Source organism: Passer montanus, unplaced genomic scaffold (genome assembly GCF_014805655.1).
Source record: "Passer montanus isolate IOZ18808 unplaced genomic scaffold, ASM1480565v1 scaffold43, whole genome shotgun sequence".
Lineage (NCBI taxonomy): Eukaryota > Metazoa > Chordata > Aves > Passeriformes > Passeridae > Passer > Passer montanus.
In genome coordinates, this window is record NW_024369151.1 from 4388536 (window position 1) to 4401637 (window position 13102).

A 13102-nucleotide genomic window follows, 5' to 3' on the forward strand; every position below is an offset into this window, starting at 1 on the left:
TACTTTTCAATTTGCTAAGAAAGCTGTTATTCACCAGCCCTGCTGGAATCACTTCTCTTCCCTCACTCCCAGTGCTGGTACTACTGGCATCAATTCAGTAGACGAACAGAGGATTTCAGTCTTCTGAAGATGCCAATCCCACACCTTTCAGAAATGCCAACTGCACTTTCTGTGATAGCAGGGAATTACTGAGCTGGTGCAGGCAGAGCCTGGAGCCCACGGACAGAGCAGAATCCAGCCTGGGGAGCCTGGGCTGCTCCATGGGAATCAGTCATGGACAGCTGGTTTGCCACAAGGGCCAGCTGAACACACCCAGCCTCCTCTGATCCCTAGATATAAGGATCACAAAAACAGCTCTTCCTCCCCCACGAGAGGACTCAGGATTTGGGCAAAGCACTTTGTTAAACAGGAGAGGGGCTCATCCAGAGATCAGTGGGAGCTTGTAGCAGCACCTCTTTGTACTTGGGGACAGGGAAGGCAAAATGTTTCTCCCAGTGTGACCTCTGCCAGCTGAGCATCTGCCTGCCTGGCCAAGTGTGTCTTGTTCAAAGGAGCAGCACTCTCGTGTCACCTGTGGCTGCTGTTCCTTCAGCAGGGCCCCTCTCTTGAAACTGCTTGGCTCCCACTGTGGAAAATAAATCACTTCCAGGCTCCTCCAGGAAAAGCCACTGTGGGCAGAGGAGAGATGACACCCTGTCCCTGGGATTCCCTCAGCACTAGTCCTCCTGTGGTCCTGACAGAAAAAAAATCCCTACATCCACCACCCCACAAAGATTTTCTGAAGGCCATGCAATCCCCCCACACTCCCATTCACACCCCCAGCCCTCCCATTGATGCAGGGCAGGGCTGGTGTGGTAATTAAAAGGTAGCAAAGCTCCTCGTCTGCATGAATAGGGGACAAGTCAATACAGTTCAATCTGCAGCTGAATTGACTGCAATCAATTCCTCCCTCTGCCCGTCCAAGGCTGCAGATGTAAAGTGCACACAATCTGATCAATGGTGACCTTGAGAGCAATGAAGAGACAAAGCCACACTGCAAACAGGGGGAGTGATGGAGAGGAGCAGGCAGGAATGACAAGGAAAGCCGAGCTTAACCTGCTAGACCCAGGAAAAGGTGCAGCCTGGGCAGGTGGGAAGAGGCAGCAGCCTGTGCCACACGTGGGCTTGTGCCCTCTGTCAGCAGCAATTGCTCATCCCCCTGACCAGCTGCATCACGGTGAGGAGGGGGAATAACCAAGGAATAGATGGCTCTTGCCCAAAAGATTTTTGGAGTGATACTGATGAGATATCTCTGCTCCCTATCAACCTCCTCCACCCTGCAGGGAGGTCAGGATGAGGAAATCAGAGAATCATAGAATGAACTGGGGTGAAAGGGACCTAAAGGATCACCTAACTCCAATCCCCATGCCATGGGCAGGGACACCTCCCACTAGACCAGGCTGTTGGTGAAAGGTGTCTCCCTGCCCCTGGCAGGGGGGTTGGAGATGGATGAGCTTTACAGTGCTCAAAAACAGATGGTTCCAAGCATCCAAGGCACCCCAGCATCTCCACTTGGCCTCAGGACATCTATCCACCACAGGCAACTCCTATAAAGTTGTCTGAAGACATAAACCAAGATTGTGTCTTAGCACTTTCCCCTTCTGACCAGCTTCAACCCAATCACCAGTAATGAATTAATAATTAATCAATCACTCCCTGATTTCATTTTCAGCCTGCAAGATGAAAAAAAAAAAAAGAAATGGGATCTTAAAATAATGCTCTGCAATGGGTTGTGTCTGTCTCTGGCAAATGCAATTTAACTGCCTTAATGAAATGCTAATTGGTAGAAAATATATATAAAAACCATCCTGAATACTCCTCTAATTGAATTTCCTTTTTCCAGATCTACAAAGCAAAATGCTCAGTGCAGAAAGAACAGTAAACAGACTCAAAGGCTGTCCTTTCTGAGACGGGGTAAAATCACAAAGAGCTGCACAGGGGTTCATTTGGAATAGCACCATTGTTGTTCCTAATTGTGTGTGTGTGTGTGTGTGTGTGGTGTGTGGCGCTGGCAGAGCTAAAGAAAAAATGATGTTTATAAAGAGCTGCTCCTTTGCCTGATGGAGGCGCTGATCCGACAATTAAAGCATCATCTCAGTAATAGCCATAAATAAACAGCAGCATTAGAGCAGCCTGGCAATAAAGATGGTATTAAAAGGAGAACAAAATGAGAGGCAGCACCCAATGGGAAGGGGTGAAGTGGAAGTCACATTGATCTGCTCTGTCTCACTGAGGAGGAGGAAACAATGAAATGAATGAGCTTTGGAGACCCCCAGAGCTCCCCAAAGCTGCTACAAAGGAAGAGGAGCACAGGTTTCTAGCAAGGGGTGATAGGTGTGACTTTTAGCCAGAAAGAATGAAAAAGAGAATTAAGTAGATGCAATCAGGGCTGTTTAGAAAATTCACATGGAAGGTTTTATAGGAAAGCACTGGATTGTCAAAATCCCAGCTTCTTGCAGGCCAGGGTCAATTCTGACCCTTCCTCCATAAGTTTTGAATTGTCCAAAGTGCAACAATATCAAAGTGCCAAGTTCCCAATTTCAAGTTGTAATGACTTTTCATAAAGAAATTGTAAATCACTGCACTGTAAGAGTTTAAGGGAAAAAAAATCTCAACCCAAATCACTCAATTTCAAACATCAAATGCCAACTGACCTGACAGAGACACCAGCCACTCCCCACAAATTACTGCCCTCACATTTCTGAAGTTATGAGCTTTTGTCCTCTTTTGAGAGGAAAAAATGCTGATGCTCTGAGAACTCCCTCCCCTGCTCTGAAAGAGCCATGTCCTCTCTAGAATGGACATCCTTGACTTTGCCACTGGCAAAGCATCACCTCACTCTTCAGTGCAGCCTCAGGTTTCTCAAGCAGGACACCAGCACTGCTGGCAGCCCCAGTCCAGGGGTCTACACAAACAGTAAATTTCCTGTGCTCTATCAGTACTACTGCCTTTAAACCCTCCTAGAGATTTTAAATGCCTCGGCAAATAGCCCATCCAGCTGAGTATAATTACCTTAATTAAAACCCCACCTCATCCCTCTGACTGGAAAGGTTCGTGTGTTTGCTTTAATGATCTCCTTAGCAGCAGGCTCAGAAAGTCCTTTGGCTCCTCTGGCAGGGAACTGGGACCTGAATGCTTAAGGTGAGGGAGGTCACAGAGGTGCCTCTGCTCCTGAGGTGGGATAAGTTTTGGGGATGAGGTTTCCAGGCAATGGATACTGACAGAAGTCTGTTCTCCTCTAAGCACTGATAATTTCTTCTTTTCTCCATGAGGTGGGAACCTTCCAAACCTCCAAAGCCTGGACTTAGCTGTGTCCTGATGCCAAGCCAAGGAGAGGGGATGGCATGGTTCTCTGCGCCTGGCTGAGGACAGACTGGAAGACAGCAGTGGCCATAAGGCAGCAGGAAATGCCTTTGCTACTGGTCTAGAGCAGCCAGGGATGTTTTTTCACCTCTGGTTTAAAAGCAGCAATTCAGTTTTGTCTCTGCTTCCCAAGGAGCCCTTATGGTTCACAGAAAGCAGAGAACACCACTTTTGATATGCATCCTACTTACCTTCTGTCCTCTTCCCTGGGCTATGTCTGTGCAGAGTTAACCCCTCTGTTTCTGTTGGGGTTTAGGATTCTTTCTTTTGTTTCTTTCTCTCAGGGTGTTTTCTCCCACACGTGTGGCTGGGAGACAACAACCACCAGGTACTTAGGAGAGACAGAAGTGGCCAAGCTCAGGAGAGGAGGGCACTTGGCTGCACTCCTTTTACCTGAAGGTTTCTCTCCGAGGGATACCCAAGAACTGGGCTGGGGCAGCTGCTGGCTCCTTCTTGTTCTCTCAGCATTCACAGGGGAAGGAGGCTGCAGTCAAGAATTCACCACCATTGTGGGGTTCTGTCTTCTGCTACCTTCTACCATGAGTGGGGCTCTGCTCTTGAGAGCAGCCTTGCACTGGGACCTTGTAAACACCCTCCCTCACCAAAGGACTTCCACCATCTGCTGGGGTGCCTCAGGGGGAACCCCAGGATCCTTGAGAGAGGAAGGTATGTCCTCTCCATCCTCATGAAGAAACAAGTCTGATAACCCTTGTTCTGTGTCAGCTAATGGGACTCCTGGGCAGCAGATTGTTCTAAAAAGGCCATTCTTTCTTGTCACTCCCTAATCCTTGCTCTGCTGTTGGAGAACATTTAATTGTCAGGCAGGAAGGGTTCCTCAGTTTTTGGCTGTTAGAATGAGGCAGCAGCAAAGTCTGGCTTGAGTGGATCTGGGAGATGAAATCCTGGCTGCCTCTTCCTCTTCACTGGGTGTACAGACACCAGCAATGTTTCTATTTCTTTGCTGCCATGAAAATTGCCTTATTGAAATTTTAAATAAACTCTGCTGGTTGGAATATCTAAAGAGCTTTTGCACAGACCCTGACAGAACTCTTTTTTTTTTAAATTAAAAAACTTGGCCTCAGGCAAAATGGAAATGTCTTCAGATTTGCAATCAGTGTTCATGTAACATATCTGAAATGCAGTTTATAAGCTGGTGATTTGATGGGATTTGTTTTTTGGGGGGGGTAATGGATGGATTTGTAGAACCTGAGAGCCCAGGATGCCATGACACAAATTGCTACCAATGACCATACCAAGGCACAAGGGGAGAATGGTAAAGAACAAGAAAAGAACAATCTAATTTTAATTGCTGAGTTGCACATGGCAGTCACATTGTCTTCTGCTGCCAACCTCCTCCTTGTCTTTGTGTTTAACCCACTGAGATGTTCAGTTTGCTCCCAAGAGCATCCAACTCTGACAGAGATGGGAAATTAATAATAAATACCTGCTAAATGCTGAATAGGAACTGTCACAGAGAGCCTGTTGAGAAGAAAAAGGCTTGAACTTTGTCCTGAGGCTGCTTTCCCCAGTCACTGATCTGGATCATTTCATTAGCTGAGGTCAAAGGAAAATCCTTCTGGAGGGAGGCCTGGGGAAAGGGGAAAAGCAGTGAGAAAAATACCTTCCTCTCTCAAGGATACAACTGCAATGGCCTTAGCTAGGAATTAAATAGTTGAGCAAGTCCCTAATTATGCCTGGGTTAGATGGTAAAGAACAGCAGAGAAAGGAGTGAATAAGGGAACACGAGGCTGTTTATTGAGCAGAAGAGGGGCAGAGCTGCCCAGGGAGATGCAGAGGCCAGAGCTGTGTGGAGGAGTGGATGATTGGGGTGGATGATCTGCCCAGGCCTCTTCAGAGCATGCAAAGACAAGTGGTGCAGAGAGTCATCAGTCATTGCCACACATCATTGTGCAGAGCTGGGCTGGAATCAGCTTTGGGGATACCTGCCCTGGGATGGAGCTGCTTGGCTGCAGCTCTTCCTCCTCTGCACCTCCACACCAGGCTCCTTTACCTCCTTATCCTGGGATATCTCTCCTGGAACAAGCATGAAAGGAACGTTCACCACACACAGAGACCACAGAGGGCCCAAGCCCTGCAGCTCTTGGGGATCACACCATGTGCTGTCCTCTCAGCCTGTAATTCACACCCTGGGATGTCCCACAGCCAATTACCTCATTATGGCCAATCCAGGGGTAGCACTGGTCTCTCCCAGCCCACATGAGTTCAGTGCCCACCTCCTTCCCACATGCCACCACGTTATGATGACTTTAGACATCACTTTATGACACATAACAGCACCCAGCACATGCTGGGGGAGTGCACCCCACCTGAAACCAGTAAGAGTGAGTGGGGTTTGACTGAGATAGAGTTCATTTTCCCCACAGCAGCCCTCCCAGTGCTGGGCTGTGTATTGTAACTGGGAAGGTGCTGGTAACACACAGATGTGTTGGTTCTGCTGAGTACCAAGGCAGCCTCTCCAACATTCCCCCCTCAGCAGCAGGCTGGGGATGGGCAAGATTTTGGGAGGGATCACAGCCAAGACAGCTGACTCAAACTGACCAAATGGATAGTCCATATAATATGGTGTCTGCCCAGCAGTAAAAGCTTAGAGAAAGGAGAAGCAGGGGAGCATTTGCTATGATATTTCTCTTCCAGAGCATCCTCTGCATGTACTAAACCCCTACTTCCTCCTGATGGAAAGAAAAGAATAAATCTTTTCCTTTTCTTTGCTGCTGCTTGGGGCATAAGCTTTTGTTTAATTAAACTGCCCTTGTCCTGACATGATTTTTTCCATCTTATTTTCCCCGCTTCTCCACCCTGCTGAGAAGAGCAGTGGTAGAGAGGCTTGGTGGGCACCTGTTGTCCAGCCAAGGCTAGCTCCCCTCAGAGAAGCAGAACCAAACCAAGCAGATTAATCTGTCTTTTGGAGGTTGTAGAGCCTACATGTCTGTCTCCAAAGGTTTGCAGCCTCAAGGCGAAATCATTTCTTCACAGCTGAGTTTTGCCTAAGGCTGATGCTGCATTGCTGAGCTGAAGCAGAAGGAGGAACAGGCTTGTGGGCTGATTGTGCAATGCTGAGGAGGTCAAAAGGATAGAAGTGCTGGGATATTAGGGCTGAGCTGTGGGGCAGGGACAGGAATGTGCTGTAGGGTTGAGAAGCTGCTCCCTGCTCTGGGAAAGGGGGCAGGTCGGTGCAGAGCCAGGCTCCACAGTTTGGGACAGGCCTGGGAAACATTGATGTTTTTCTCTGTCTCTCCCCCCAACATGGTAAATGATGCTTATCCATCATTATTATGTCACCCAGCATGGGGATGGCCCAAAGGCTCTGCAGAGGTCAGTGGGCTGATCCATTAAAAGGCACCCAAAGATGAGCTCACTTCTTTCACATGAAAAAGGAGTGGGTGAAATCGTTAAATCTCTGGAGTCAGAAACAGTTTGGAGTCTTGATAGCTTGAAACTCCAGTTTTCAGTATCCATCATTCTTGTAAATGCAACTGACTCCATCTCTCACTGCCAAGTGCTATTTCAGGGCAGTTCATTCCTCCCTAAGACATATCCTTAGGAAATATCTTGTTTCTTGGTTGAATCCAGAAAGAGGTTGTTACTGAGCAGCAATCCAGTAGCAAAATCCCTTGTGGCTCATTTAAAGAACCATAGGTGGACAAATCCCTTTATTATTACAGAAATTACCCTAAACTATCCATGTCACTCACAACTGGACAAGCTCCTATGACCTTGTGGTTACAGGACCAACCTGAAATTCAACCCCGTGAGATGCTGAGTGTGAGACTCATCTCTGACTTCCATGAGAAGTGAGGACACCCAGCACCAGCCTGGGTAGGAGTTTTTCTAGAGGGAGGAGGAGAGCAAAGGAAAATAGGTGTAAGAGAGAGAGGGAACGAAAGGGAGAACAACCATTGGAGAGCTTCATCCTCTCCCTGTCTAGAAGATATTTCTCCATTGACTCTATTTAAAGTCAGCCTCAGGCTTGTGGGCTCGGAGAGCTTTTAGCAGATGAAAGAACTCACTCATCAGGCAGAAGTTTTTGATTTTTTTTTTCTCTCCACAGCTCTCCCAGGTCTGTTTTAAAGCCATTTCAGCAATTGTTGAAAACTGTCAGATGCCTTTGACAGATCAGTACTTTACTGTGGAATCTGCATGGCCTGTTAGCCAATCAAAATGCAAATTTGGGATACATTTAAAACACAAGCCCCCAATTTGTCTTCCAAATGCTGCTGGAAAGTCATGAAAGCAATTTAGCTGTCCCTGGGACTGCACCTTCTCCTCAGTCTCCGATGATCTGGCAGAGCTGCTGGGTTTTGCCGGGAGGGAACGTGTGCGTGCCGGAGTGTGTGCGCGAACGCTGCGGGCGTCGTTCCCAGGCTGCGAGCATAAATCTTCCCCTCTGACTGAGTGAGATTTATGGCTCAGCCACAGGGCTCCTGGCTCCTCCCAGCACAGCACTGCTCCTCCAGATCGGGACAAGCTCAGGGGTGAGGTTTGGGAAGAGCATGGCACTCCATGCCAGGGTTTAGTTGAGGTCTTGGGGTATAGGTTGGACTGGATGACCTTGAAGGCCTCTTCCAACCCAGTTATTCTGTGAATTCTTTGAAGAGGGATGGACACTCAAGCCCTCCTGCCCTGCTTCCTCTCCCTTCCTTTTCCAGATGGCAGTGGGGTGACAGCGCCACAGCTCACCCTGGGCAATAATGAGAGCCATTAATGGAGCCTGAGTCAACAGGAACATGCTTCCCTTTCAACACACAAACACTGTTATTCCCCTCCTTGCTCTTCGGACTAGGAGCTTTCTGCTGAGGGAAATGATGCCTTAAGATTTTAGCTTTTACATATTCCATCTATTTGTAATCCTGCAATTCTTTCGTGTGTAACTCCAAACTCCACACACAGTGGGAGCTGCTGCTTTCCCATTTTGGGCAGACACAACAATTCCTCTCCAGGCCTGGCAATCAAGGACACCTCACTGCCTCAGGCCCCAGAGATGGAAACAAATTGAGCTGAGGGGAGCAAATTTGGGGTAAATGACTTCATTACCTGAAGCTGTAATTGGCAGATTAACCCCCAATATGCAAATGGACCAAAGTTATAAAAGTGTGAAAACCTGTGACCCATCGTCCATTTTGGGTGTAGCCCTTGGGGGACTTCATCTGCCCGAAATCTACCTGAAGGGCCTTCAATAAATATACCTGATTTTATTGCTTTAATTTTGTCTGGGTTTGTTTTTAGGTAGTCCCAAAAGGTGTCAGGAATGGGTGGATCTGCATCACAACAGAGGAGCATCTTTGATTTACCTCCTGATCAGGTACAATTGGCATTGTGGTGACACCAGCTTTTCCTGTCCCTCAATCCTAACCCTGATCCCTGTTCCCAGTCAGAGCATTATCCATCCATTCCAGTCTGAGAACCCAGTCTGAGACAGATGAACTAGTTTTCTTTATTTTTCTACCAGAAAACTGTATTTCCCTACTCTTTTTAAACTATCTGAAAGTAAAACCTACTGGACAAAGACATTACTTTATCTGAAAATAATTTATCTCCCCTGAAAATACCCCTTCTCCCCATAATAATCCTTCAGTTCTGATTTAAAGCCACCTTGCAAAGGTGAGGGGTTTTGTTTTTAATAAGAACTAGAACTGCTGTACACAAGACAGAAAGCCTGTCCAGCTCATTCTTTAGCTGGAAATGTCATTGTTTCATGCAGACTCATGCATAAAAATTAACCCACACACTTTTCAAATGGGTCTGGGGGAAAAAGGCTCAGTTGCCTGTTATCAACCTGTGGAGTTACCTATTTATATTAGTTGAATTGAGCCCACTGCCATCCCATTATGAAGCATTTCTCATCCCCAGAGGCCCAGAATCTGCAGATTCTGGCACACAGGACATTCTCTGGCATTACTCAAAGCTGGGAACAATCTTCCAGGGAACTGAGTTCACGCCAAAGAAAATTCTTTCCCGCTTATCAGATTTGCTTAATAACACGGGTAAACCTTTACTGCAAGAGTATTTGGAGTGATTTTTAAATGTTCCTCCTCTGCAAATGGCTGGGTTTATGTTCCCCTCGTTCTGTTAAGGTCTGGATTCTCCCTTTGCCTGCAGTCTGCCTCTTGTCTGGCTCACTGAAGCAGCCAGATGGTGTAATTTGCAGGTACCTCCACAGCACTTACTTGTCTGACATGCCTGAACTGATTGAAACATGCACAGAAACCTTTGAAACCTCATTGAAGTGGTCTGGAGAAAGCCCTGGAATGTGATAGATCTGGGAGACAGAGCAGGTACATTCACTCCTGGAGAGTGCACAGCACAAAGCTCCAGGGGAAGGAGTTTGAGCCTGCACAGGTGGGCAGGGGATGAGGCTCTGTGCGTGCTGTGGATCTTTACAGGACCACTTGGCAGTAAATAATTATGGTCTGGTTGCTCATGTAGTGTCTGTCCCTGCATTTATATGTAGATGTGTGTGTAGGTGTGTGTATTAGTGATACATGATTCTATAATTCTGTGATTCTTTTGTGACTCCCCCCTTCTTCTGTGTCTCCATGCTCTGTGTTTGTGGTTGATGTTCATATATTTCATCAAAAATCATAGAATCACAGAATGGTTTGGCTTGGGAGGGACCTTAAAGATCATCCAGGCCCACCCCCTGCCATGGTAGGGACAACTTCCACTGTCCCAGGCTGCTCCAAGCCCTGCCCAGCCTGGCCTTGGACACTTCCAGGGATCCAGGGGCAGCCCCAGCTGCTCTGGGCACCTGTGCCAGGGCCTGCCCACCCTCACAGGGAAGAATATTTTTAAAAATATTTTCTCTCTTGGTCTTCTCTTGCTTCTTTCTTCAGGAGTGTGTTGTTGGATGCCAGCTCTGGGAAAGGGTCAGTGAGCTGGTCAGCTGGGACCAGTGGGTGAGGAGACTCCTGGGAAGAGCTGCAGCAGAATGTGGGAGTGGAACTTGCTGGGGACAGTTATGAAGAGCAGGGTGTAGAGAAATGGTCTAAAATGCCACCTAACCCAAGGAGAGTTGGCCCTCAATATCTGCACCAGTGCTTCCCAGGGGAAGACATCTGCTGCCACTGAACAAAACCTCCCCTGGAACTATGTCCATGAGCAACAGTATCTTTGCAGTGAGGGATTTGAGAAAATAAACAAACACCTGCCAGGAACAGAACTGAATCAAGCACCGATTTAAATATGACAAGAAAAAAAAATAAAAAAGGCATTTTATTGATGGACTAAAAGAAAAGATCAAAACACAAAGCCACCTTGCACTTCAGCTGGGGGTAGGGGAGGATGAGGAAGGGGACAAAAGGTGGGGAAAGAGAAGTGGCTGGCTCATGCACTGAGCTCTGTTGTTGTACAGGCAACACCCTGTCAGCACTTTGCAAGAAGGAGCTCCATCTTTCTTTCTTACGTGGCCTGACAGCTTTTCACAAGAGATTTATACAGGGACAGATCGGAATATCTGTCATAGCAAACCACCATGGTCAAGAGAAATGAAGCACTGTGAGCTGGGACCTCACACTTCTCAGGGCACAGGAGAGCTCTCCAGGGGAGAGGACAATGGTGGGTGCTGCTCCACACCCCAGAGTGGAGGGTCCCCGGGCTGCACCAGCACCAGGAATGTGCTGTGGGATTCACCTGGCCCTGCACAGGTATGTGGAGCTCCCAGGTCTGTGTCCCTGCAGGCTGGAGAGCCTCTCCTTGTGATCAAAGCACAGAACCTGTCACTTCCAGGGTTCAATTCATCTCTTTCTGAGGCAGACGTCTAAAACAAGTCAGATGAATTGTGCTGTGGAATTGGTTGTTTCTCTTTCCCAGCTCCAGTGGGAGTTTAGGCAGCTGGCTGGGCTGAGGAAAGCTGTGCTTGAGCTGCTGAAAGCAAGAAGAGATTAATCACAGACCCACAGAATCACACAATGTCTTGGGTTGGAAGGAACTTTAAACACCATCTCATTCCAACCCCCTAACCATGGGCAGGGACACTTTCCACTGGGCCAGGTTGCTCAAATCCCATCCCCAGTGTGCAGACAGACCATCCACAGTGTCTGCCCTCATCTCCATGAGCCCATTCCTGGCTCCATCCCCAGAGAATCCCTCAGCCATGGCAGGTAGGGCAGGAGGGCACAAATCTCCTGGGAAGGAGGTGCTGGAGAGGTCTGCAAGGAGCAGGGATGCAGCCAAGTAGAAAGAGTTTTAGACAGGCTCAGAGCAGCCAAACTTAGGGGTTTTTTGCCAGAAGGTTAAAAAGGAAAAGCCAGGGAAGAGATGGCCATTTGTGCTGGGCAGTGACTCTGCTTGGCTCGGCCCAAGGCACTCTGCAGTGACAAAGCCACGGGAGCATTTCACAAGGACAAAGGTTACTGGCTGCTGAACAGCAGAGTATTAACGTGGAAATGACAGCAATCCATGTCAGAGCACGGGGCCCATGTGAGTCCTTCCAAGGCTATTAGCCCGGTGTGGAAGGCAGCCTCAGCTGTGGGACAGGACTTGCAGGCCCTGGGTGAGTGGTTGGCAGCTCACAGTGCTGTGCTGCCAGTCCCACTGCAGCACACCCACTGGAACTGGGAGAAAAAAGAGGGAAGGAAAAGCAGGAGTAGTGCAGAGCCCTGCTCTGTCAGTGCAGCTCCTGCAGACCCCAGCTGCGGTGTAAATTGAGATTCCACATGGATGCTGCTGCCTGCTTTCACTGCTCATTGGGTGCAATTTACTTGTCTCATCCGATTTACGCCATGCACTCAGGTCTGGAGCATAAATATCCCAGCTCATATAACTATGAGAACATCTTCTGTCTCGCCTCTCTCACGCTGGCTCAGATTCATCAGATTCAGAGGAAGTGATTTTAGTTTCAATGATCTTCGCTTTCCCACCCAAAAAAAGCAAAAGCCCCAAAGCCCCACTGATTTCTCAAATCACACAAGTGGAGTTTTCCACTGGATTTCATATTATCTTCTGATCTGAAGGGTTTAAGTGTGAATTAAGTGATACCTTGGCTTTGAGCACAGCCCCCCTTCCTAGGGGTGAGCTTCAGCCTAAATGAACAGTGTGTGTGTGCATTAGGAATGCACTCCCCGAGCATGAATAAACGTTCTCAGGGAGATCCTTAACAACATACAATCTTCCAAGCAACAGGTTGCTTTACCATGATTAACAACCTGGAGGAGAAGGATTAATATAATTGCTACTCCTAACCAGAGTTGTGGAAAATAATCACAATGAAGTTAAATAAAACATTTGAAAACTGTTAGGGATTTGGAGTGTTTTTTTGTTTTTATTTTTTAAAATCTTTTAAATGTATTTATTTTGTAAATCTCACAGGAAGTTCCCTAATGTCAAACAGGATGTGCAAACATTCATCTTCTCCTCCCTCTTCTTCAGAAAGGTTCTTAAACTCTAATCAAACAGGATAATTTTAGGGAGCAACACCCCATCTGGCCTTCCTCCAGCTCTGTTGAATATTTCATTTCATAAGAATAAAAGAAGTTTGGTCAAATGAAAGGAAAAATCCACATAATCCAGAATTAGAAGTCTAATAGTAGTCAAAAATTGCCACTAGAAAAGGGAGTGCAAACAGGGTGAGCACATGGAGCTATTTCTCTCCCTGTCTTGCTCAGCCTCCAGTGCTCAGCAGCTCAGGGGCTGCCAGAGTTAGAGGTGTTATCTTCCAGTTTAATGCCCTTGATGGATTTTTTTT